The sequence below is a fragment of the Felis catus genome, chromosome C1, assembly GCF_018350175.1.
Source record: "Felis catus isolate Fca126 chromosome C1, F.catus_Fca126_mat1.0, whole genome shotgun sequence".
Lineage (NCBI taxonomy): Eukaryota > Metazoa > Chordata > Mammalia > Carnivora > Felidae > Felis > Felis catus.
Window position 1 is genome coordinate 120945084 of NC_058375.1, and position 27469 is coordinate 120972552.

General features: G+C 38.9%; 1 long non-coding RNA gene across 2 annotated transcripts in view; it reads right to left on the reverse strand.

Moving 5' to 3' along the window:
* Nucleotides 1–27469, reverse strand: part of LOC109502641 — a 139190-nt gene that overhangs the window by 94367 nt on the left and 17354 nt on the right. The window contains exon 1 of one of the 2 annotated variants that reach the window (XR_002745040.2): nucleotides 9272–9816. The exons of the other annotated variant lie outside the window; for it this stretch is intronic. This is a non-coding gene — a long non-coding RNA (uncharacterized LOC109502641). Of the gene's footprint in view, nucleotides 1–9271; nucleotides 9817–27469 lie in introns of those variants that run through there. 2 annotated transcript variants of the gene reach the window in all.

The window sequence follows — 27469 nt, forward strand, 5'->3', positions numbered from 1 at the left end:
AATTAGCTCACTTTTTAAAATATGTTTATTTATTTATTGTGAGAGCGAGAGAGTGCATGGATGCACGCATAGGGTTGGGGCAGAAAGAGAGAAGAGAGAGAGAGAGAGAGAATCCCAAGCATGCTCCACACTGTCAGGCTGGAGCCCGATGCAGGGCTTGATCTCACGGCTCATGAGATTGGGACCTGAGCTGAGATCAATAGTTGGACGCTTAACCAACTGAGCCATGCAGGTGCCCCGTAAAAGTCTTGTTCTTTCCCCATGCCCGCCCCCCCCCCCACCCCATCACTGAAAAACTGGCATATATAAGAAGGAGTTCCTCCTTCTACCTTGGTCTTGGAATTAAAAGAACATACTCTGGGGCGCCTGGGTGGCTCAGTCGGTTAAGTGTCAGACTTCGGCTCAAGTCATGATCTCGCAGTTCATGGGTTTGAGCCCCACATTGGACCTCTGTACTGGCAGCTCAGAGCCTGGAACCGGCTTTAGATTCTGTGTCTCCCTCTCTCTGTCCCTCCCCTACTCATGCTCTTTCTCTCTCTCTCTCAAATATAAATAAATATTAAAAAAAGAGAACATATTCTGCCAGAACATGTCAAACCACAGCAGATACGCAACATGATCCCTAATCACTAGTGAGTAGTGTTCTCGGTTTTTACAAAGGGAATGCACATACACAGTGAGTACAGAGCAACCAACATCCAGGAACAGAATTACCAACATCTCGGAAACCCCCTCCTGGCTCCTTTCAGTCACTGCTTCTCCTCAAAGATAAATGCTTTTCTGACTTTTATTTCCACAGACTAATTTTTCCTCCATGTATTCTTTTGTGTCTGGCTTCCTTCATTCAGTATTATGCTTTTGATATTTATCTATGTTGTTGTGAGGAACAGTGGTTCGTTCATTCTTATTGCTGTGTAATATTCTAGTGTATGAATAGAACACTGTTTTTCATCCCTTTAAATTTTGCTGAATATTGTAGTTGTTAGCAATTAGGGGCTGTTAAAAAGTATTACTGTAAATATAGTTGTACATATCCTTTGATACACATAGGTACACATTTCTACTGTGTGCATGCGAATGGAAATGCTAAGCCATATGTTAAGTATATGGCCCCCTTTAAAGATACTGTTGATAGCTTTTCCAAGTAATTATACCAGTATATACATCAGCCATCAAATTTTGAGAGCTGCTGTTGCTTCATATTTTGCCAATAACTATCTTGTCGCTTTACCATTTTGATGGTTGTACGATGGTATCTTATTGTGGATATCACTCGTACATCCTGACGACTGAGATTGCTCACATTTTATATTTTCACATTTAATACGTTTATTGACTATTTGGATACCCCATTTTGTGAAATCTCTATTCAAGTCTTATTCATATTTTATTTGGATTTTCCTTATTGCCTTTTCTAAGTGACCTATAGGACTTCATTATACATTATGGAGTCAAGGGCTTTGTCAAAGACATGTGGTTTCTATATCTTTCTCCATTCTGGCTTACCTTACCTTTCCACTCTCTTGACACAGTTTTACAATTAATAAAAATTCTTAATTTTAAGTAGCCTAAATTTACCACTGTTTTCTACATGGCTATTCTTTATTTGTACCCTCCCAATGGTCATTAAAATATTATCATATTTTATCTTCCAAAACCTTTATTTTTTTACCAGTCACACTTAGATTAATACTTCATCCGGAATCGGTTTTGCAAATGGCATGGGTATGTTGTTTTTTATCGACATGATCACACAACTTTCCTGCTTTATTTAGGACAAAGGAGAGAATTTGATAACTTTCAAATTTAAACCAATCTCACATTATTAATATATATTTTGTTTACATAAGTGTTAACATGCCTTATGTTCATATATATTATATTAGATTTTTTATTCATTATTGACAGTGATTTTCTAATATTTTGTTTATGGCCTTTGTTTCTATGTTTATATGAAAGAGTGACTTGAATTGTTTCCCTTGTGATAACCTCATGAGGTTCTGATAGGAAGATAATTTTGGTCTTACAAAATGTCTTGGAAAGTGTTTTATACTTTTCTTTTTTTCTAGAGAAGTGAGTTTAAGACTGTGGTTACTTCTCCAAATGACTCTTACTGTTGGAATAACATGTCTGTGCTGTCCTTCTGGGACATCGGTCTCTTAAGTTCTGGCTGTCTTGGTAGCTCTATGATGCATTCAAACAAATGTGCTTTGCATGCTATCCAGTATTAATCTTTGTTTTTAGTAAAAGACTGGTGCACTCCAAGTTGATCTGTTATAAGTATGTATGCTACGTATTCAAAAAAATTATATTTCATTAACACACAAACTCTTCAAAAGATCAAAAGTGTTTCCTCTATGGCCAACTCACACGGTCCGATTGTTTCACATCCCGCACATGACCAGAGCTATGTTTGTAATTTCATTGCCAACTCTAGACTACATAGTAAGGGTACTGATATAAAAACAGAGAGCCTGGGTGGCTCAGTCGGTTAAGCGGCCGAGTTCGGCTCAGGTCACGATCTCGTGGTCCATGAGTTCGAGCCCTGTGTCTGGCTCTGTGCTGACAGCTCAGAGCCTGAAGCCTGTTTCAGATTCTGTGTCTCCCTCTCCCTCTGACCTTCCCCCATTCATGCTCTGTCTCTGTCTGTCTCAAAAATAAATAAACGTTAAAAAAAAACATTAAAAAAAGAGAGTGGTTGTGTGCAAAATGTGGTGGCAACAGAATGTAAAAGCCATTAAGAATTAAATAGTAATAAAAAGAAATATTTTGCAGTAAGGTAAAGTACTGAGGGGAGCTTCAAAATACCCTGTGCCCTCCATAGAAACAAAAAATAAAAAATGCAAATAAATAAAGGAAAGAAAGAAAGAAAGAATCCCTCATAATTGTCCAAAGGATTTTAAGAAATGCAACTGAGATCATGCTACACCCTATTTTTGAAAACTTCCAGTGGATTTTTTCCCATTTGGATTAGAATTGAAATAATGTACCTTCTCAATAAATGCACTACCTGAGTCCACTATGTGAGAACTATTGTAATTCAAACCAATTCTACCTTCTTTTCAATGGTGCAAAGAGAGGTTCACAAATTGAGGCATTTATGAAAGCAAATATCTTTTGGTTTTCCTTTCCAGAATCATTGGATGATCTGACCTACTTACTTACTAATAAGCCTGGTTGCATTAACAGAGACTGGAATAGGTTTCTGCAGGACTCAGTAGGAGAATGTCGGTTTCCTAGACAGAGCTCTTGGTGTCCTGTGCTGTTCACAGACACCTGATCCACCCCTTCTTCTCACATCTAACAGTACCAGCAGAACCTAAAGGAGCTCCAATATAGATCAGAACCCCAAAGACCATTATTGATGTTTTGTCTTGTTTGACAGCGTCAGCTGTCTACACGTTAAAATCCTTATTCAGTGAGAATAAATTATTTCAATGTCACAAAAGACCCTAATGGTAATTGTGTCTAATTTCTTTGAATAAATAAAATTCCGTATGGCACACACAAAAAACTGTTTGCAGAATCCATGTATGTATATTGCACATCAGTTTATATCTACCCATGTATTTATATACGTATAAGCATATGCTCATAATCTTATTTTCCCCCAACCATCTCTGAGTTCGCATATGTGTATATATAGAGGTATTGCTCAATGTTTGTGGGTATACACATATGTGTATATGTTCAGATAATTATATTCAGATATATCTGGAAAGTATCCCTAAAATGCAGTCATGAATACCATCTTCCAGAGTCGTTATGATGTACAAAAAAAAGAGCATAAGACTTAAGAAAACAGGATTGAAATTTGAGTTCTTCCCTGTCTTCGATGCTTAAACTTTTCCAATCTCATATGTAAATCTAAACACAAGATTTGAAGTTGAAATAAGATGACTTATCAGAAAGGTATGCCTGGCACATAGACACTCAATACATGATATCTTTTCTTCCCTCTTGCCTTCCTCATTTCCTTCCTTCCTTTGTTTGGGAAAAAGTCACTTCAACTGTAAATGGTATCACTGACATTGAAAATGAATATACAATGTGATGGTTACCTTTAGGCACAGATGTGCCTTTTAAAAAATACGAATGGATATCTAGATGTTAAGAGGACAATGAAAGGTAGAATTAAAGATAACAACTATTTTGCAATTTATCATGGGGCTCATCCATGTACTCATTCAGGTCCTCTGAAAAGCAGAAGCCAAGATGGAATTAATACACAGGAAATGAATTAGGGAAAGTACTTGTGAAAGAAAATGGACAAGATACTGGGAGAGACTAAGGGAACTGACAAATTGTGATACAGACCTGATTCTTACTGAAGGAGGGAAGGAAGGAAAGAAGGAAGGAAGGAAGGAAGGAAGGAAGGAAGGAAGGAAGGAAGGAAGGAAGGAAGGAAGGAAGGAAGGGAGGGAAGGAGGAAGGAGAGAAAACAGGTTGAGTGGAAGGAAGGAAAGTAGGTGGAATAGAAGCAGCCTACACCAATGTGCAGTTCTAAGGAAAGTTAGACAAGGCCACCGGAGTGTTCTTGAGCCAAAGCTGCCATCAATGGAGTCCACTGTCCCCAGGAACAGAAAACTGGGAAGAACAGCCTCAGTGCAAATGCAGTGAAAGATTTCATAGCACAGAAGCTGGCACCCTGCAACAGGGGATCTGAGCAAAGCATTCTCATGTGGCCGCGGGGAGGTGAGCAAGGAATAAGAGGTATGTGTTTATCATGAGGAAATCAACCTAGATATACATGGTCCATCTCCTTGGCTCTTAAGTGACTCCTTCAACTGATAGTACAGTATCACTAAATATGTGTGGTTTCTGCACTCTGTGCAACCATATATTAATTTATAGAATTGTTATTAAGGTCCCTGGAGTAGAATTAGAAATATGAAGTACTTTAGCCACTAAGCGAAGTAGGATTTAAACGGATATAGTTCAATGTTATGGATAAAAGCAGGGGTTTTCGGCGATAGAGAAAACGGATTTGAATTTTAGCTCTATTATTTGACTACATGACCCTGGGACAGGGACAACCTGACTGTTTCTGTTTCTTTATAAATTGGGCATCATGATAGCTACTTCAATAGGACTTTTAAAAATTAAATTAGGGCTAAATGCCAAGAAATTCGCATTTATTGAAATTTTTGTATATGCCAGACACTGTTCTAAGCTGTTTACATTTATCAATTTATCAAGTCCTCATACCAAACATATGAAATAGGGTATTTTGTCATTATTCTTCTTAACAATAATATTTACTATTTTAGCACATTTAACAGATGAGGAAGTTGGGACTCAGAGAGGTCCATCCTAGTTCTAATGAATGGCCGAGCCAAAATTAAATGCAGACAGTGTGCCCAGAGCCCTCTCCCTAACCACAACCTATACTGCCTTGGTCTGATGGGGAATACCCATACATATACCTGGTCTGGTGGAATACCTTGATTTCTACATTATTGCATGACCAGGACGTAAGGATAGGATGGAGGGGATGTGATGGATATCTCCAGACAAGGTGCTAGTTTTAACAGCACAATGTATGTTTCCCTTGAGAATCTGTTTGGAAACTTGAACTAGATCATCATAATGTTCTGCATCTTCTATAACTTCCCAAATCAAATGCTAGGTTATAACAAGCGTTCCAAATCATTATCAGAAGACCATGAATTACTCTATTATAACATTATATTATTGAAGTTATATAAAATATCTATTACTATCTTAATCTTATTAAAATGTTTTAGGATCAGTATTGAAGCCAGATATTTCAGGTAGCTCAGCAGCATACAGTAGTTATTTGAATAGGAAGGGCATCTTCAAGATCCCTCAAAGTAAACCATGCAGGCAGTTTCCTACTTAATGAAAGATTCAAAGTCTTCCCCCAAGACCAATAGAAATTTGAAACCCTATCATCCTATAAATGTTAAAAACTGGGGTCCCAGTAGTTGATCAAACAAAGGGAGACAAGGTGAAGTAGGCCCTTCGCCTCAGCACTGAAGAGTTCAGGGTTATTTCTGTGTCTCTGGGGATTTATATCACCTGCGGTCTCTCCTACGGGTGAGGAGGAAGACATTAAGAGCTCCAAGGTGATTCAGACACTATGAACTGGTCCTGAGATGGAAATCGGTTGTCAGTGATTATAGTCCAGGAGAGTGTAATAAGGACAGAGGAGTGGCTTGAAGGGTGTTGATTCCACTTGCCCACCCAACCACACAAATTCCTCGGGGGTAAACACTTAAAGTTGATTGCATCCTCTTAGAAGCACTGTGGGATCATGTGTTCTTGCTGCTTCCCTTTGCAGCAGTGAGCAGTGATGGGTCACAGAGAGCAGGGTCACCTCCAAGTTCCCCTACTCCCAGGTGGTTTATGTGGAGAGCTATTTGTCTCATGAAGCTCCCTGGAGCTCAGGAGACTGTCAGTCTATTAAAGCAAGGAAAAGAGAATTAGTAACACCCTCCTATTTTCAAGACATAATAACCTGCCTATAAATCCACCCAAGCCCTGTTGTTAATCTTTAGCTTATGTGAGAAGCAACTACTGTATTGGTGCCACATTGAGAATAGACCACTTTATTACTTCGGAAGCCATAAAATATCTCTCTAGTTAGAAGTGAGACTAATTCTCCAAGACTATTGGGGTAGACACATTTGGCTGGATGCCCTCTGCCCTGTGACTGGTTCAGAAAGCAGGATGGTCACCCAAAAGAGGAAAATATGGTTCTAAATGTTTCCAGTTTAAAATGTACCATCATGGGGCACCTGGGTGGCTCAGTAGGTTGAGCATCTGACTTTTGGTCTTGGCTCAGCTCATGACCTCATGGTTCATGAGTTCAAGCCCCATGTCAGGCTCTGTACTGGCAGTGCAGAGCCTGCTTGGGATTCTGTCTCTCCCTCTCTCTGCCCCTCTCCCACTCATGCTCACTCATATTCTCTCTCTCAAACTAGGTTTAAAAATTTTAAAAAATACAATGTGCCATCATAAAGAAAAGTAGGTCTTAGGGGGTCTACTGAAGAAAGCTTACATATATAAGGCAGTCTTTCCTAAATGAGATCCACAGAACTGGCATTTTGCAGGACTTTTGTAAAAGCAACAACAAAACCAAAAATGTTCCAAGGTCAAAGAGTTTATGGGCCTATATGGAATAAGTTTAAACGAATCACTGTTAAATTTATGGGCCTTATTGTGAATCTCTAAAAGATACAGGATAGATAATGCTTCCTAAATGTATTTGAGATATTTGATCATGGACAACCCTCTCTCCTTTCTTTTGAGAAGGATACCAAATAACATGTCCTGGCCTGCGTGCTAGTTAGAAAACAGCTTGCGGTATGTGTGTATCAATATGAATTTGCGGTAGTTTTGTAACTTTTGTGGTTATTTGAGTCTTAACAGAGTAAGGTATCTGTAAATTACTTCTCATAAGATATCCTTTTACATCCTGTAAATCAAACTCCTCCTACTTCTAATGCATGGGTAAACAAAGTTTCCAATTTGTGGGAAAGGGATGATTTTGCCCACGGACAAAGGGCTACTTGATTAGCCAGTAACATCCTGCTACAGTGAGGCAAATGTCCACCATCTGATCAGCATAAGTGTTGTGTGCTCTCCTGTTACTGGGATTTATTTTTCCATATTATTTTACGCATTTGGAGCCACATCCCCAATCATCTTTCCATAAGTGACTTCCCTGGACATAAGATAAAATGAATTTAATCATGAGAAAGGAAGAGAAAGACAGAAAAAGAAGACAGCCTGACCATCTGGATATGTTGGTCTACATGATTATTCATAAGACGACTCAAATAAGCAGATGCCATGGATAGTAATTAAACCCTTCTTATGTTCTCACTGGAATGTAAAAACAGCGTTTCTTTGGATGACAAAGGATCTGTGTCACATATTCAAGGGTAATCACAAAAAGGATAAATAATAACCCTGTTAATCATCAGAGAACAGGGACAGTTTTGGTGGCAGCACTTTCTCAAGGTGATCACGTTTTCTTTACACACAGCTTGGGAAATGCTGGTCAGACCTCAAACAGTCCAGCCACTTGCCTGCACTCAGGCTTCCTGCAATCAGCTGGCATGTCTCTTGGGTGTGAAGAAATTTGTTTTTGTCCCTTCAGATAGTTCTACCGCCCAAGAGGTGGAGTTATAGGTACCCGCCAGGGGTGTTCAGTCTCTGTTCCGAAAGCTTTTTGAACTTGCAAAGGCTGTCCTTGCTGGAGAGAATGGTATGCGTTGCCTGAGCTGATTATATAGAAAGGTTGAGAGCCTCCGTATGCCTTATACCAAGTCTGTGCGTGGCTTCGTTTCTTTCTCATTTCCCAAGAAAGGCAAATCAAAAGGGAAGGATTTGCTGCACGGGGCACATTGAGGGGCTACTTTTTCAGATAGTTCTGTGCACACAGCTTTCCTCATTTGGCCCACGTCCAAACCAGCCACCACAGGCAGTGTCCTCCACATGTGTGGCTGTGGGTAACGTTTTCAACAAAGGGACAAGAGTCACAGTAGTGACATGATAGGGAAAACCACTGAAGTAATCTTATACCTCAGTCTCTCATGATTTTTATGCCTCATTTTTTTTAAGTTTATTTTTATTTATTTCGAATAAGAGAAGGAAAGCAAGCGGGAGAAGGGCATAGAGAGAGGGAGAAACACAATCCCAAGCAGGATTCGTGCTGTCAGTGCAGAACTCAATGTGGGACTCAAACTCATGAATGCTGAGATCATGACCTGGGCCGAAGTCAACAGTCAGGCCCTTAACCAATTGAGCCACCCAGGCGCCCCTTCTATGCCTCATTTTAAAAATGTACTTTCCAGTAGGTTTCTCACAGATTTAGGTAGATTTCATTCCATACCAACCATTTCTTCATAATCTACTGGGTTCTGCAGATACAGAGTGAGCAAAACAAGACAACTATCACTCCCAACCCTTGGCTCTATCAATAGGTGCTGGCTGTTGCTTTATAAATAATATCAATTAATACTTATTGAACGTTTAGAGTAAGCCAGGTATCCCTCTGATTCCGTTGCCCCTCTTCATGAACCTCATTCCCACCCCGTGGGCTGATACTGTTATCTCCATTTTATAGATGAGAGAATAAGGAAACTTACAGACAAATTGCCCCTAATAATACAACTAGTAAGTCGGGGAACCTGGACTTAACTCCAGAGCCTAGGATTTAATTAATATGCTTCTTTCTGACCCTGAGTACCCCACCAGCAATAGTCAAGCTGGTTATGGAAATAGAGTCATCCAGGGGTACCTGATGTTTCTCCAAGACAGCCTTATTTCTTGTGTTTTCCCCCGTGTCCATTGTGCACTTGCTTTTGAAATAATCTGGAAAGAACATGCATTCTCCTTGGGCTCCCTAAAAAAAAAAAAATTTCAGAGACATCTTTTGGGAAGGTCTATACAAAATAGTAATTAAAATCACAGCAAGTGGGACTAAATACACCTGATTTTAGTCCCTGTGTCACCATCTTAAGTAATGTATTAAATTTCTAGGGCTGCCATAACACGGTACCAAAGACTGGGTGGCTTACACAATAGAAATTTATTTTCGCACAGTTCTGGAGGCTGAAAATCTAAGATAAAGCCATCCACAGATTTGATTGCTTCTGAAGCCTCTCTCCTTGGCTTGCAGGTGGCTGTCTACTTGCTGTGTGCTCACACAGTCTTTCCACTGTGTGTGCACCTCCCTGATACTTGTTCGTGTGTCCAAATGTCCTCTTCTTATAAAGATAACAGTCAGATTGAATTAGGATACACTCCAACAGCCTCATTTTAACTCACTCACCTCTGAGTAAGTTAAAATACAAATACAGTCAGGGGCGCCTGGGTGGCTCAGTCGGTTAAGCGGCCGACTTCGGCTCAGGTCATGATCTCGCGGTCCGTGAGTTCGAGCCCCGTGTCGGGCTCTGTGCTGACAGCTCAGAGCCCGGAGCCTGTTTCAGATTCTGTGTCTCCCTCTCTCTGACCCTCCCTGTTCACGCTCTGTCTCTCTCTGTCTCAAAAATAAATAAACATTAAAAAAAAATACAAATACAGTCAGATTCTGAAGTACTGGGGTTAGGGCTTTAGCGAATTTTGAGGGCATGTGATAGAGCCCACAGCAGGTAGTGTGCAAGTTACTTAATGGCTAACCCCCGGTTTCCTAATCTGTACAATGGTGGTAAACATAGCACTTAGTTTCTTGACAATTTTAAGATCCATTGTGAGGATTAAATGAGATTATTCCATATCTCTGCCTTAAACGTTGAACACAACCGTGTGCTTTTTGCTCCTTTTATTTGAATGGGTGCCTCAGGCTTATCCATCAAGTTTCAGCTCAGGTATCACCCTAACTATTCTTTCATAGTGCTTTCAACCCCAGAAGCTGTTATTTTTCTTTATTGTATGATTATCCTGGTTATTCCACTAGAATGGAAACTCTCTATTTAGAGAAGGAGCTTTATCTGTTGGACTCACTGATGTACCAAACTTCTTAAAATGGAGCCTGACATATGTACAGGGTACTCAACAGATATTTCTGAGAGGAATGCATGAGAAACCTTTTCCAAAAAACCTACTTAGTGTTTAGCTATTTTCTTCATCTGTGGTCTTCATCAGACATGATTGAGACCTTGTTCTTTTCCCATTCTGCCACTCCTGCTGACTGAACTTCCTGTTTCTAGCAGCTCTGACTCTCCCTCACATGGAGGCCATTACCTTGAAGAGTAAGCTTCCTCTTAAAGGGCTGCCTCACCACAATCAGGCAGAAGGTATACAGTTGTCCTGGTGCCCAGTACCACTCCCAAAGTTTCCAGCCCTGCTGACTCCCAGCTTCCTCCCAGTTTTCATCTGATTATTTATTGTCTAAAATTAAATGAATTTGGAAACAGTACTCCATTGAGCCATTTCATGTCTTGGCATGAAATAAGTTATCAGGTCTTTTCCAACTTGATCATCTACTTGAGGTCAAATATTCATAGAGAGAGAAGATAGAGTGTGTGTGGACATGGATGCTGGGTCCAGTGGAATGGAGGGAGCATTGGCAGAAAGTAGATAAGCTCCAGGTGCCTCCTGAAAACTGAAAACATCCCCTTAGTTTGCTCATGGCCAGTTCTAACAAAGCCTCTTTAAAATGCTTCCTCCCAAGCAGATTTGTTTCCTGTGGCCCCTGGCTCAGTAAAGGCATCATGCCCATCTGCTGGAGCACCTTCTGCTCCAACAGAAACCCGGGACCCTTCTGAGAGGTTTCCTTTTCTTCACCTCCTGTAATCATTTTGCCACCAGGTTATGTCACTTCTGCTTTTCCATCTCCAGGAGCATTTATTTGAATAAGGATTTCTCATCCGGATTCACACAGGAGGCTGTTGACAGGTCCCACTACAAGGACCTTCCCTATAACAATCCTTGACAATCCCTAATAATCCCAACCCCTATGGCATACCAGACTCTACAAGGACCTTTGTTTTCCATTTTCTCCACCTTCCCATATTTCACATTTTCTCATCAGGAGTAGCACTTTCTTTAACTTTTAATTAAAAAAAATTTCTGATTTGCAGAATAGTTGCAATGATAAAATCCAAGGTTTCTGTAGAACCCTTACCAATTCTATTGTTATATCATGTAAATGTGCTGTCACAAATAAGGAGTCAACATTGGTACATGAGTATTGACTAAACTCCACAGTTCCTAAGGAGTTCACTAGTTTTTACTTAATGTCACTTTTTTCTGTTTCAGGATCTTATCCAGGACAGCACATTATATTTAGTTGTCATGTATCCTTGGCCTACTCTAGATGGTAACTGATCTGGGCTTTCTTTGTTTTTAATGACTTTGACAGTTTTGAGGAATAGTTGTCAGGTATTTTGTATAATATCCCTTAATCCGGATTTGTCTGATGTTTTTTTTCTCATGGTTAGACTCAGGTAATAGATTTTTGGGACCACAGAGGTAAGATGCCATTCTTACCATATCATATCAAGGGCACATACCATCCATATGGCTTATAAGAGATAATGTAAAACTTGATCATCAAGAGTGGAAGAAATTTTTCATTGTCCAGGATTCTTCCAGGTGGACTAAGAACTAAATTTAGACAGTTAACAGGAGAAAAAAAAAGTTTTATTATGTATACACAAAGGCCCCATAATGCAACTGAGACCCAAACAAATTACCAAGGCAGGCTGTTTGTATACATTTTAGACAGAGACAACACACTTGTGAGGAATTGACAGGATGAAGGAAACGGATGTTTGGGAGCTTTTGTTGGTAAAGGATTCTAAGGGGAATTTGGGCTGAGGTAGTAGATTGTGAAAAGGTAACAAGGTTGGTTTTTACAGGTTTTTCAGCTTTAAAGTTCCTATCCAGTGATAAGGGTGTCTTTTTACTTCTTAGTACAGGGAGCAATACCTTTCATATGGGAGATTGGTTTCCTGCTTTCAGGGGGAGAGAGGAGGGTCTGGGTGCTTTGGGGCTGACTGTTTCTCAAATAGCTTCAATCTGAAATAATCCATTTGTTACTGTGGTACATTTTGGGTGGACTTCTGTGGGCTGCTATAGTCATCTGGCCAAGATAGTGTTGGCTGGATTTCTCCATGGTAAGGTAACTTTTCCTTACCAACTTTTCATACTCTCTAAATTTTTTTTAATGTTTCTTTATTTTTGAGAGAGAGAGAGAGAGAGAGAGAGAGAGAGAGAGAGAGAGAGAGACTGAGTGTGAGTGGTGGAGGGGGAGAGAGAGAGAGGGAGACACAGAATCAGAAGCAGGCTCCAGGCTCTGAGCTGTCAGCACAGAGCCTAATGCAGGGCTTGACCTCCCTCACAAACTGTGAGATCATGACCTGGGCTGAAGTCAGATGCTCATCCTACTGAGCCACCTGGGCGCCCCTACTCTACTCTTTAAAAGTGCAGCTCATACTCAATGGGAATGGGGCAGAGGTTGTTAAGCCACATCTCTTGGAAGGAGAAGTATCTACAAAAATTATTTGGAATTCTCTATATGAGATGTGTGTCTTCTACTTTATTTCAAACATTTAGTTATATCAGAATCAATAGGATATTTATTTAATATTTGGGTTAGAATCCAATACTATGTTATTTATGTTAGTCCTGAAGTTGTCCCATCTTTGGCCATTGGGAGCTCTTCCAGGTTGGTGCTGTGTCTCTTTCTTTGTGATCACTACTTTCTGGAACTACAAGATGTTCTAAAAACACACTATATATTCTTGCTCCACTGTAAAACCCTAAAACTCTGGTTCATTTTACTGGAAAATGGTATTAGAAACCAAGATCTGGCCATTGGACATGCTTGTTGCTACCCAGGTGTCATTGCTTCTGTGTTTTCTCAGTGGACAGAATTAGGCAATATATTTATCTATACCTATCTACATATATACATATATCTGTAATTATTTCTATGTCTATTATTCTGTATCTATATTATGTATCTAAACATGAGTCCATACTGATGTTACTGATTCTAATCCTATTCCTTATGGCCCCTAGACGTTTTCCCCTTGCTTATCTGTAACTTCTATCTCCAACAGTGAGAAATATGTCACCCACCATCCACCATCCATTTACTTATTTATTCAGCTCCAGAATTCTTTCAAATTAGTTTGAGAATTTTTAAGCCACACCCTCAGCTTAATCGCCTAGAGTGTAGTCTGTATGGGCACTTTTATCATGGTCTCCTTCGTCTTACCACTTCCAGTTAAAGCACTGTTTTCCAAAGTCATTGAAGTCAGAAATTTGCTCCTTCAGGGAGGGTATGTCATAGATTCTTCTGTCACTTCCTGAATTCCATCTTGGTAGATTCCCTACCTCCAAGTTGACTTTTTTTTTAATTTGTATACGTAAGTTTCACTCTCTGTGCTGTAAAGTTCTATGAATTCTGACAAATGCATAATGTCATACATCTGCCACTACAATACCATTGCAGATTTTAAGTACCTTAAAAATCCTTTAGGGGAACCTGGGTGGCTCAGTCAGTTGAACATTTGACTCTTGATTTTGGCTCAGGTCATGATCTCATGGTTTGTGGGTTTGAGCCCTGCACTGGGGATCTGTGCTGTCAGCATGGAGCCTGCTTGGGATTCTGTCTCCCTCTCTCTCTGCCCCTCCCCTTCCCACTCTCTCTTTCTCTCAAAATAAATAAATAAACTTTAAAAATTTCTCTATAGTCCCCTAGTTGAATACTGTCCCCTTCAAACTCCTGGCGACCATTGGTATATTTCTATCCCTAGAATTTGTTTTTTCCAGAGTGTCATATGAATTGAACCATACAATATATACCCCTTTTGGTCTGGATTCTTTCATTCACTCATGTTCTTGTGGGATTAATAACTTGTTTCTTTTTATTGCTAAATAGTAATCCATTGTATGGATAGACCATAGTCTGTTTGCCTATTGAAAGAAGTCTGATTACTTCCAACTTTGGATGATTATGAATAAAGCTACTAGAAAGATCTATGTGCAGGTTTTCAAATCAGTTAAGTAGAAAGGTAGGAGAACAATTGCTAGATTGTATGGTAAGTTTTTGTTAAACTACAGGCAACAACTTGAAGTTCTCTCCAAATGCACTCTACTCTCACCAACATGTTGTTCTTTCTGCCTGGAATGCTCTGCCCACCTTGATTGATAAAACAACTCCTCAAGGGCCTTCTTTTCTTGTATTTTTTTTCCCTTCATCCTTTGGACTAAGTTGGGGACTGCTATATAGAGTATGTAGAGTATGTATGCACCCCTGTATCTCATACATCATATACCACTATATTTTTTTTAGTACACTTGTATTTCTCCATTATAAGCCTATGATCCCTTTCTGCAAAAGTGTCATATCTTTCATTTCTATAATCTCAGTTTCTAGTACTACCCCCAGAACACAGTGGGAGTCTCTTAATTGAATGTTAGATCATGTTCCTTGTAGAATACCACAAATAAGCTTTATCTACTTCCCCATTTAATTTTTTCAGGATCACCTGTGTTTGTTATGGGTATAGTTGATATTTACATTTTGTTTGCAAGTTAACTTATACTTGGTATTATTCTGACTCATTTTACTCTATATTTTATATGAATTTCTAGATGCATTTCATCCTTTTAAATGAAGAAAACACAGCCCAAGTCAATTTTCCCCTTTGCTGTTCAGGATTTCAGATGTCCAAAGTTATTTTTCTAACACTGAATGTTTTCTCCTTTCTTTAAAAATATAGGAAACAGATAGTTCTTAAGATTTATGATAGCATAAGTTCAGGAGGGAGATTCGACACCATCATAAGACAGTGTTAGTCGCTGGCTTCATTGCACACACACACATCTATATATATTTGTGTATATATATGTGTGTATAGATGTGTGTGTGTGTATATATACATATATGTATATCAAGGGTTGTGTGTATTTGTGTGTGTGTGTGTGTGTGTGTGTGTGTGTGTGTGTGTAGCTAGAGGTTAGGCAAGAGTAGGAAAGATACAAACCTGCAAAATTGTTCAAGCACGAGCAATATCCTTGTCTCTTTGAAGAGCACTTATATGCCCTATTAACATTAGGGCATCAAGGGGGAACTTAGGCCCTTGATCATATTATCAAAGCAAAAATGAACAAAGAGAGAAGTAATAAAATAAGGTCTCTTCCTTCCTAAATGAGTGGAAGAAATTATTTAAAAGGCCTTGGGCAATCTTGAGCTCAAAAGTTTGTTCATTTCTCTAAAGGTGCATATTCTGAAAGAAGTTAAGTCTTTATTTTATATTATTTATACACACAGATCATTTTTGCTGATATCAGGAGAACATGATAGCACTGAAGTTTCACAGCCAGGTGTGATCTGACCTGGCTGATGCTGGGGCTGGTGATTACCTCAGCCTCTCTCAGCCACTCTTATCATGAAAACAGGGGAAGCTGGGGAGAAGGGTAAGGGGAAAGAGGACAGAAAAATGCCTCAAAGTCTTATTTTCAAGAAGCCACCAACCCCAGCCCCACACCACCTGACAGCCAGCATCATACATGCAACTGTAGGCGGTGAACTTAAGTTTCTGGGGGAAAACAGGAAACACTTTATAATCAAGGTCAAAGCCAAAAGATGATCTTCCAGTATGGAGCCCAGGCACACTAGGGTGGCTCAGTCAGGGTGCTCAGGAACAGAGAAGCAGTAGAGGAAACGCCCAGTGACATGAGAGAGTGCAGGCCCTAGGTCCACACCAGCCTTGTTTACAGTTTGGATAGAACTGAGTTATAAAACTTCTCTTGCTTTAGTTGAATCATTGTAACTTGGAGAAGACAAAAATATGCCTATTTCCTAGAACTGCATGAGGAATGGATGAGTTACTCTGTTTGAAACACTTAGACTAGTCTGGCACATCTCACACTCAGAGTGTCAGCTGCTCTCATTCCTTTTCCAGCCCATCCTGATGGGAGTGCTTCAGAAAAGCCAACTGCTCACTTCAGACTATGGGGCATCTCTATTGTTCTGTGTTAATTGAATCTTCAGGCCTTTGTTCCAAAGAGGCACTATAAAAAGATGACAGCTCTCTCTCAATATTGATCCAAAGGAAAAGGGTAATTTGCTGAGTCCTGCCTGCACAACTCAAAGGAGAGGACAGAAATCCCTTTTTTTCTTTTTGTTTTTAAGAATCAGGACCAGTAAACTCTGAAGCATCACTGAAAAGAATTGTCAAGAGTCCATAATCATTGCAGTTTGCTCGTATTTATTGTTTTTATTTCCTGTGTCTCTGCTGTGATGCTTTAAACCAAATGGCCTATGCACTTATCTTCAGAGTTACCACAAAAGCTTGCAAGTGGTACATTGCTATAGGGTTCTGTGGAAACAGAAACTAGGGAAGAGAGAAGATAGTGGGTAGTTCTTTTTAAAAATTTTTAAGAGGTTAGAGTGGGAGAGAGCCAAAGCATAAGAGACTGTTAAAAACTGAGAACAAACTGAGGGTTGATGGGGGGTGGGAGGGAGGGGAGGGTGGGTGATGGGTATTGAGGAGGACACCTTTTGGGATGAGCACTGGGTGTTGTATGGAAACCAATTTGTCAATAAATTTCATATATATATAAAAAATTAAAAAAAAATTTGAAGTTTATTTATTTATTTTGAGGGAGAGAGTAAGTAGGGGAGGGGCAGAGAGAAAGAGATGGAGAGATAGAATCCCAAGTAGGATCGGCACTTGTCAGTGCAGAGCTGATACTGGGCTTGAACTCACAAACCCTGAGATCATGACCTGAACCCAAATCAAGAGTTGGATGCTTAGCTGACCAAGCCACTCAGGTGCCGTGATAGTGGGTGGTTCTGATGGGAGAAGGAATCGGATTAAGAATCTGCAGCCCCTACTTGAGAATACAAGGGATTGCTTGTAGGCTTTGCTTTAAAAAGGCTGTGGGGTTGGCTCCTTGACTTAAAACATTCTTCTATTCTTTGTTTTTAGGTAAGGGGCGGGAGGTGGGAAATACACATGACAAGAAGCAAGTTATTTTAGGGGTATTAGCAAAAAAAATCAGTTGCTTATTTTCCTTTCTTTCCTGGTGTGAGTGGAATAAGTGCAAATGCAGACAGTCTATCAAAGATGAGTAGGCAAAGAGACCCAGGGGTTACCACATTTTGACATAAACTGTACTCTATGTTGATAAAAGGAGCTGATCTGCATTGTGCTGAATCCAATCTTCCTAATCAATTATTGATGGCTGGTGGGGAGTGATAAATGGCCTGCCAGTGAGGAAATCACACTGCTTCAGCTCAGCATGGAAACAGGTGATGGGATTTTCAATAGACACAATGAGACCTTTCCGCTGATATCCAATATTGCTGAATTTCTTCCTAAGGCTACTGGGACTTCAGTTTAGAATATAAGAGAGTTTATGAAGCCAAAACATTAAACATCACCAAACAAAAAGGAAAATTACTTATACTAAATAGCATCCTCCTTCTCTAAATTTATAAAAGTGATTAATGATGATGTGATTTAAAGTGTATCTAGAAGACAGAATAAAATAGAGATAGAGAGAGGGTATCTTTCTGTTCTGCTAATTCTTTGCTGTGACACCTTAGACTTTAAAATCCCTGTGCCTCTGTTGCCTCATCTGTAAAGTGAGGATATAATATACTAATGAAAAGTAAACAAGTTTGCACAGTCTTGCACAAAATAGTACCAAACAGGTGTTAGTTCCCATTCTATTGTCAGTGGTGAGGATTTCCTTGTTGCCAATGGAGCAGTGATTCAAAATTTTGGACATAAGAAATTACCTGGATTGGGCACCTGGGTGACTCAGTTGGTTAAGTCTCTGACTCTTGATCTTGGCCCAGGTCATGATCTCACAGTTCATGAGTTTGAGCCCCACATCGGGCTCTGCACTAACGGTGCAGAGCCTGCTTAGGATTCTGTCTCTCCATCTCTCTGCCCTTCCCCCACTTGTGTGCACACAAGTGCTCTCGCTCTCGCTCTCTGTCAAAATAAATAAACTTTAAAAATTTTTTAAAAATTACCTGGAGCATTATGAAACAATAGATAAGAAATATAAATTTAAAACTTCCCGAATCCCACCCGACTCAAATCAACTAAAGCAGAATGTCTATGGAGAGGACCAGCACTTTGTACGGTAAGGATACCTCTGAGTAATTCCAATCCTCCATGAAATTTGGGGAACTGATTTACAGCAACCTTTACTTCCCTGATTTAGGCAAACTTTCTGTTCAAATAACTTTAAGAAGTGGAGTTCAAGCTTTCTGGTGCCTCCTACAGTTTTTTATTTTGTATTCTTCTTGCTCTAATTCCTGGATCTGGGTATGCCCAGGTGCCCAGGCACTTGGCCCCCTGTCCGTCTAGATAACAGATACTACAGGATAGCCTTCCATGCTCAGCCTCCTCCAACTTCCTGCCTGCACATGGAGGTTAAGTGAGGTCTATGCAGGAAGAATGGAGATCCTGAGGAGTAGGTTCTGGGAGAAATATAGAAAACCCTAATGTATTCTCTAATCTGGCTTTGTGGTAACAAACTCATTTCACTTCTTGTGCTTCTCTTTCCCCGAGGCCCAGAGTTCCGAGGTGTACGCACAAAAAAGTATAATTTTATATGAAAAGTATAACAACAATGTAGCAATTACTAATTTAGCAATCTTTCTATTCTTTCAAAAATATTATCAACTACAAACACTGTGATCTTACAGGACATTAAACAATTTTGAATACTTAAGAGCAATAACTTTCTACACTCATTCTTGCTTACCCTGTGAGGTCTTTCTAGCAATTAAGCCCCAGAGGGAAGGTAATTTGTATATTTAAGGTAGAGAAAAAGTGTAGGAGAAAATAATGCACTTACTCTCTTTCTCTTTATGTAGCAGGTTCTTACTTATATCTCTCACAGCTCAAATGTCTTTTAAATTAACTGGAATTCCAGCACTTATACAATGTCAAGAATAGATTTTGTTTTAGTATAATTTGGTTGAGTTCTACTTTTGTCTTGGGGGTCTTTATACTTTCTCGTAGCTTTTCACGCTTATAGAGACAGATGTAGGAATTTGGTCAGATAGAGGGGTATTCACGGAGACAAAATTTCATGTAGAAGAGACTGGAATTCAGGAGATACCATACACTATCCCCCAAAGCCCTTCTTTTCTATGTGATATGGCAGGAAGTTTCCAATGCAATATAGCAGGGATTATGGAGAAGAATGTCTCCAAAGACAGACTGCATTGGAAACGGATTCAGTTATATAACCCTAATGATGTTAAGAATGAAAGAGTTAATACCAATGTAGCCACAGACAGCAAGTGAGGCTTCAGAACAAGCCATTGATGCAAAATAATAGGAAAGAAAATATATTGAATTTTTCTAATATTCTCATCCAAAGTAACAGCATGGAGAGAAATGTCGGTCTTTAACTATAAAGAGAGAAAAAGCATTTCAAAATTATAAACAGTGGGATGTCAAATTTATCTTTTATCAGAGACATAAATGAATGACAAACTCTACAATAGGGCTATTCAGAAATTTGTTTATACAAATATTGGAATTTCAAAAAGGATAATTTAGACCAAAACAATCACCAATGCATAAGACAAAATGGTAAGAAGACTGATCCTTTTATGACAAGGGAGATGTCAGATTTTGGATCTTACCACTAGTTTCCTCAGAAATCAGTTAATAAAGTCTTAATACACTTAAAAATTATATTTCATATTTAGAATATAGCATGCTGCTGATCTTTCTTTTGAAGCACTAGGGTGTTCTTTTCAGATTTTTTGTTCAACTTGCTGATTGTGCACCTAGCATGGTCCCTGACACACACCTCTCTATTTCATTTGGGACCTGTTTTGACTGTATTTGGCTGCTGGGGTCCATTGGGTCGAGGGCCAAAAAATCTCTTAAGAGTATTATTTTCCTTGGCTCTTCACTGGGGCTCATGCCCACCTTTAGAGTGTTGTCGATGGAGGAAGTATCACAAGTGGTGGATAGCACCATGGTTTCCAACTTCTGTGGACCAGCTGGGAGTGACAGCCAGTGTGTAACTACCCTGTCCAAATACCAGGAATGTGTCTCATGCTACCATGGCATTTCAAGCTTGCAAAATTTAAGGTAAAAAGGAATCAGTTCAACATTTTCATTTCCTCTCAGTTTCATGGGGGCCAAGCTCCCCCCATGATCAATAATCTCCAAGGTCAAGCACTTTTCGGGATGAGCAATTTTCTGTTCCTTGCCATGGGAAAAGAAAGGTGCTGATGCCGTCTCCAGGCTCTCCAAGACCTGTAGCTTCGATTTCACTGTCTGCAGTCAGCTTCTAAAACATTGCAAACAAATCTTATAAGACTCTTTCTATAATGCAGACTCTGATTCACAGATTGGGATGGGACTGGAGAATCTGCATTTGTTGCAAGCGTCTAGGTGAAGCTTTTGCTGCCGGCCTACTTGCTACTGAATTGGAAGGAGCTAAGGCATCTACCCTGTAAGTCCAAGTGCTAAGTAGCTATTTAACTCCCATGGATCGGAGCTGGAGAGAAGCTTGTATATGCGCAGACTACCATCTCCCAAAAGTCTCCCACATCCCTAACCGAATTTGGAACCAGAATTTTAGCCTGAATTAAAATCTCTATCACAGTAGAGATAATACAACCAATTAATCCCACTGTTTAAGGTAGGGAAAATAATGCCCATTTCCTGGGCTTGCTTATTAGAATTATGTAAGAATTTGTGTTAACGTGCTCCATAAAGAGAAGCACAAAACAATCGTAATGGTATTTTTGTAGTCATTATTAAAATGTGAAATTCCATGGTTTCTGTGAGTGTCTGATTCAGAATTAAATACTCTTGCTTTCATGAGGGTCTAAGAATGCCAATCTTCAAATTCTGCTAGATACAATGACAGTTTCTCCATTTCTATGCTGGGTGAAAAAGAAGAAAACCTGGTCAATATCTTACTTAGAGTAAACCACAACATAAATAAAAGATTGCTTTAGATTTACACCAAGCATCCCCTTTACAGATAACAAATCCAATTCTTAAGATGTTACCTGTTTTCCATCCTGGTAAAGCAGGGTAATAGCTTTTTGGTGTGGCTATCTCTGTTTCCTGTCTAAACTGAAGAGAACCAGGGTGACTCAGTCAGTTAGGTGTCAGACTCTTGGTTACAGCTCAGGTCATGATCTTACGGTTTGTGGGATCCAACTCCTCTCAGACTCTGTGCTGACAGCATGGAGCCTGCTTAGGATTCTCTCTCTCTCTCTCTCTCTCTCTCTCTCTCTCTCTCTCTGTGTCTCTCAATAAATAAATAAATAAATAAATAAATAAATAAATAAATAAACTTAAAATAAAGTGGAGAGAACCAGTGCTCAGTGCACCCTAATAATCAGGATATGATGAATACAAGGAAAAGCAGAATAATCCCGAGCTTTTGTGTCTCTCTGAGTTTTCTAGGAGACTGAAGAGTATTTACAGTAAAAGTAAAGGAGAAGAACCACCTCATTATGCCTTATTATGCCTTACTACTACTTGTCCCTAAAATCTAAGGAACAACTTCAGAATATGATTGGTACAAAGAATTTAATGAAGTTAGGAATGGCTTGAAGACCTCACTAAGCCAAACTGAAGCACAAAGGAAGGCAGAACATCACTGGCAGAGTTTGTGTCAGAACTGAAGTGTTGGACACTGAGACAAGTGTTTTTTTCCAATATTCTACAGAAATGCTACATGTCATAATGAGTTCGTGTTTGACCCTTTCAAATAATGTAATACATTCTTAAATTATATCTTAGCTTTCAGTTCCTTCAACAGAGTTTATTGGTGATAGCATAATTATTTGGGGTGGTGTGCATATTACAAATCTTTGGATACACAAAAATAGCATATCAAGAACCCCATCAGGAACTCTAAGGATGACTAAATCCAGGGAATCAAAGTTATTAGCTCATTTTCTCTCTCCTTTCTCTCCTATGGCTCTTTCCTTGTTTCCCTCTCTCCTACTTTCTCACCTCTGCTGCATTCCCATGATGAACTAGCAGTTATACTCTCTTTCATGCTGCTTTAATTGTTTTTAAAATGGCATACATTGCTTTTAAAGCTGAAGGGTTTTGCCATAAACCAGGGAATAAAGCCAGTTGGAATTCTATGACCCAAGAGACAGGAGAGGTATTTGTATAACACTCCAGCAAAAATGTCCCAAAGGAGGATTCTAATTAGCTCGGCTTGGCTCAGGAGCTCGTCTGGGGACCAATCAACATGGTCGGGGAGATGGAATATGATGCTTAGCTCCCCTTAGCCTGGGTTACAGCCCACATGTATAGAAGGAATAGCGCCATATGTCTGTTTCCAAAGAAGTAGGGATGCAGGTGAGAAAAGACACCAAGAAACCATATGATACCTTTGCTGGCTCTCAAATTAGAGCTTGTAGGCTGATACATTCAAGTGGAGAGCCAGTTCTGTTCAAACCTGGAGCATCAGTGAGAAACCTTTATTACTTTTACACCCAATTCCAATTACCAGCTCTCGGTGAGATGATCTTCGAAAATTTATATAGAACTCAAAATCATGAGAAAATGTGACCAGTCACAGACTTAGGAATCAAACAACACTTCAAACTGTAATTGAGCCACCTACCTACCCGTTTGTAGCTCTTTTGAGTAAGCTACGTAATATTAATGAATGTCTACTTCTTCCTTAACAAAATGGGAGTACTGTATTCATCTTCCCACTGTGTGAGGTGATTCCTAACAGCATGGGAACTCTTGTGCTCTCCTTGCCTGCTTTCCATCCTCCATGCTTTCCAAAGGGACTGAGGAGTTTCTAGGAGACCAGAGGAGAGTACTCCAGTGCAGTGTGCAGAAGGATGAGTTCACACAACCACAGAATAGAGGATCACAGACAGAAAATGGTTCATGAGTTCCAGCCCCGTGCTGGCAGTGTGGAGCCTACTTGGGATCTTTCTGTCTCTCCTTCTCTCCTCTGCCCCTCACCTGCTTGCTGTCTCTTGAAATTAATAAATAAAAGAAGAAAAAGAAATCAACACAGGTTGGAGAAATAAACCTGTGAAAATTGTAGGTAACAGTGAATACCAACTGTTGGTATCAGTGAATACCAAATGAAAGGACAGTTAGGTGCTATATGAAAATAAAGGCAGGCCTTCTAAGGCTCATATTCAGCGGATTTCAGCTGCACTTGGGCCTCATCCTGAGTCCATGTCATCAAATCCATGGAGTGGCCGGTCCTTGAGGATTGATGAATCACTGCACTAAGTATGCATGCAGGTGAAAATGGATTCCAAGGGCAACCTTGAATGTGGAAAAAGCCACTGGAAGGTAGAAACGTTAGGGATGTTAGTTTGCTCACATTGCCTTCAGATCTAGGAAGGAAGGCATGAAGTGAATTGACTTGCAATATATGTTGTGAAGTAGCATCGTTTTTAAGACCTAGACCTCAACCCATGAATTTTGTACCAAAGCAAGTCCACAGTTCCTTGCATACCCATGAGAAGAATCTAGATCCATCAGCTGTCTCCCCCAAAGTGGTAAACATGATCCAATAATTCCATTCTCAATATTATTTTGGTCAATGTAGTGATTGTTTTGGTTCAGACCTGTGCCAGTCATTTCACTTGTCTTCTTTTTCCATATATTTGTCAGATTAATGACTACACTAAGAATACCTAAACTTTACTCATAACCAAAGCATAGCACTGACAATTTTACGGGAGAGAAAAGGCTACATGTAATTATGATATGAGAATCTACTTGTCAATGCTAAGATTTTAGGAAATGAAAGAAAAATGAACATGATAAACCAATGGTGAACTGGCAGTTATATTGTCCCTAATGTTGGCCTTATTTGTTGTTTGTTGTTGTTGTTGTTGTTGTTGTTTAATGGTATGTATTTCCACCAAAGCTGAAATCTTTGATAGGAAATCCCATGGAGTCAAACGGTGGGCATAACTTCTAACTTTCGATTTATACATCTTAGTTTGTCTATGTAAATTAATAGTTCTAGTTCTTATACTGAGGTCTTTTGTAGGCGAGCCATTATTCAGCAAGTTTATGTTAGTAAAACAAAATTTAAAAATATCACAAAGGCAGTGAGATCATCTTGGTCAATGATCAAGAGAGACTCTTTTTCCTTGCCAGATTCTAATTCAATTAATACATTTTTTCAATAAAGCATTAAATGAAACGTTCATCAATGTAAAGATGTCAGTTGAAAGAGGATTTAAAATGTCTCTTTATTTCCTAGTCATTAAGTCATAACAAGTATTGTCTATATTCAATACTTCTGTAAAGCCTCTACTTCCTTTATTTTTTTTAAAATGTTTATTTATGTATTTATTGAGAGAGACAGTGTGTGGGGTAGAGAAGGAGTCAGGGAGAGAAAGAAACCCAAGCAGGCTCTGTGCTGTCAGCGTGGAGCCCAAAATGGGGCTCAGTTTCACAAACCATGAGATCATGACCCAAGCCAAGATCAAGAGCCACCCAAGATCCCCAACCTTCTTTAAATGCTTAAAATATCTGAGCAGACTTAGCACCCATCTTGTTTTTTAGGAACAGAGAAAAAAAGGAGTCTATCACCAGATCTAAGTGGATGACCATATATTACATATCCTTTTAGAAAACCAAGATGATTTAAATGTTCCTTTCTTAGGATGCCTCTAAATCTCTAAGAGAAATGTCACAACATAGCATGCATGCAGATTTTTCATAACCTTCTGTTACATTTAAAAATATATATATAATTTTTTTTCCATATTCTTATCCTAGGTTATCTGGGGGATGGAAGAGCCTAAGATTTTCTGTTCCAAGCTTTCTTATTGACTCTTTCCAGGAACTTGTATATAAAAGAGGACACATTATCAAACAGGAAGATGGTCAAGGTCTAGCTTACTAAGGCAAGAATCTTCCATTTTTCCCAGGAAATACATGTTATTTTAGCTTGCAAACTTTTGGATTTTTGGTTTTGCTTTTTAAAGAATCTCAATAGTCTTATTAGTATTGATTAGGACATTAAACAATATAGGCTCATCCATCCTATGTTTTCAGACTTTTTTTCCTGGTGCTCTGTTAATAAACACATTTTTTTTTCCAGGACTGGTTAATTAACTCTTTCTCATCCATCAATAAACTAGATGGAATTATCATCATTTTACCTTCTTTTGATATTTGGATTATAATGTAATTTTGAAATGCAGCTTATATTCTAGATAGACCATTAAAAGGGATTGAAAATATTTAATAAAAATAGAGAATGGAAAGTTTTATCAATTTTGGGGGGCAAATGGTCTTTGGTGGTTTTGTTCAGTAATGTTACCATGATATGTATCATACTTACAAAAGAACAGTGGGTATATAGAAAAACGTGGTAAATATACACACAGGTGTTTAAAAAGACTTTTATGTTCATCAGGTTAGCAGAATGAATGAACGAAGTTAATGAATATTTCTGACCGAATATAAGACATTTTATGATAGAAATATGCCTCAAAATTCTCAGGTGGTACAATCAGGTCTTCTACAGAAATTGCATAAGGTCTTCTCTTTGGCCCCAATTATTTTATGAAATCTGTAGCTCCTTTTGCAGTACAAAAAAAAAAAAACAATTCAGAAGAGAAAGATATGCAGGCTGGAGGGAGAATATTTTCCTATCTGTGACACATTATAAAAATGTAAATTAGATGGCAGATTATTGCTCAGAGATTGCAAGCTCTTTCAAAGGAAATAGAAGTGTGTAACATGCTCATATTTGAGAATGCATGGGAAGCTATTAAAATTTTAATATTTCAGTCTAGGAACAGCACACGAGATTCAATATATTTAGTGAACATCCTCACAATTAACTACTGGGAAGATGAAATCGCATCTTTTTATGAAGACGCAACATGACAACTGTGGTCAATTGGATACTTTTTAAATATTTTTCCCCCTTGGAGGTCTCCAGAGTTACACTGCCTGAAGGAGTTGCCAAAGAAAAGGAGAGGACTGTGAGAGAACAGAATAGAACAGAATTGAATTGAATCTTGTAGAGTTGGTTATACTGTTAACAGACTTGGCATCCTTGCTGACTTACCCATGACTGACTCATGAGTATGCTCCCATAATAATGGCAGATGATAATGATCCACTAGTGTGGAAATAATAAATTACAGTAGAGACATTTTTATAATCAACTACACATGGACCATTACAATATTTGGTGTCAGGACTCAAAAGGGTTAATAAGTGGAAATTAAATAGTGTCCTTATACTCATCTTGGTTCTTTCTCTCATCCTCTGGCCCCATAAGCTTTGAGATGGGAAAGATAAGAAAAAATATATGAGAATGAGAATGAGTTGTTATTTGCATTTATTTAAAAACAGATCTAGGGTGCCTGGGTCTCTCAGACAGTTGAACATAAGACTCTTGATTTTGGCTCAGGTCATCATCCCAGGGTCATGGTATCGAGGCCAGTGTTGGGCTCTTTGCTGAGCGTGGAACCTGCTCAAGATTCTCTTTCTCTACCCCTCTCACTCTCTCTCTCTCTCTAAAAATAAAATAAAATAAAATAAAATAAAATAAAATAAAATAAAATAAAATAAAATAAAATAAAATAAAATAAAATAAAATAAAATAAAATAAAATAAAATAAAATAAAAATAAAAATAAAACAGATCTGGAGCCTATAGAAAACTGAGCACTGGTTGAACAACTTGAAATTTTTATTTCTCAATATATTACACCACTCTGGACAGTGCGCCTTTGATTTTAATTAAGCTTACATTTTGTTCTGGCTAAGAATATCATTGCCTTTCTCATCCAATGACTTGTCTTTTCCGCTTTCCTTTTGGTTCCTTTTGATTTCCTATTTTCTTTTAGATCTCTACTTGATCTCACTGATTACTTAGATTCTCAGAGAAGAAATAACACAGGATGGGAAGTAAATCAATAGGCAGTAGGAGTTTTATCCTCTGTCATTTATATTTTATATTAATGAGCTCCAAGCTAATGACGAATTTGGGATAAAGATGGT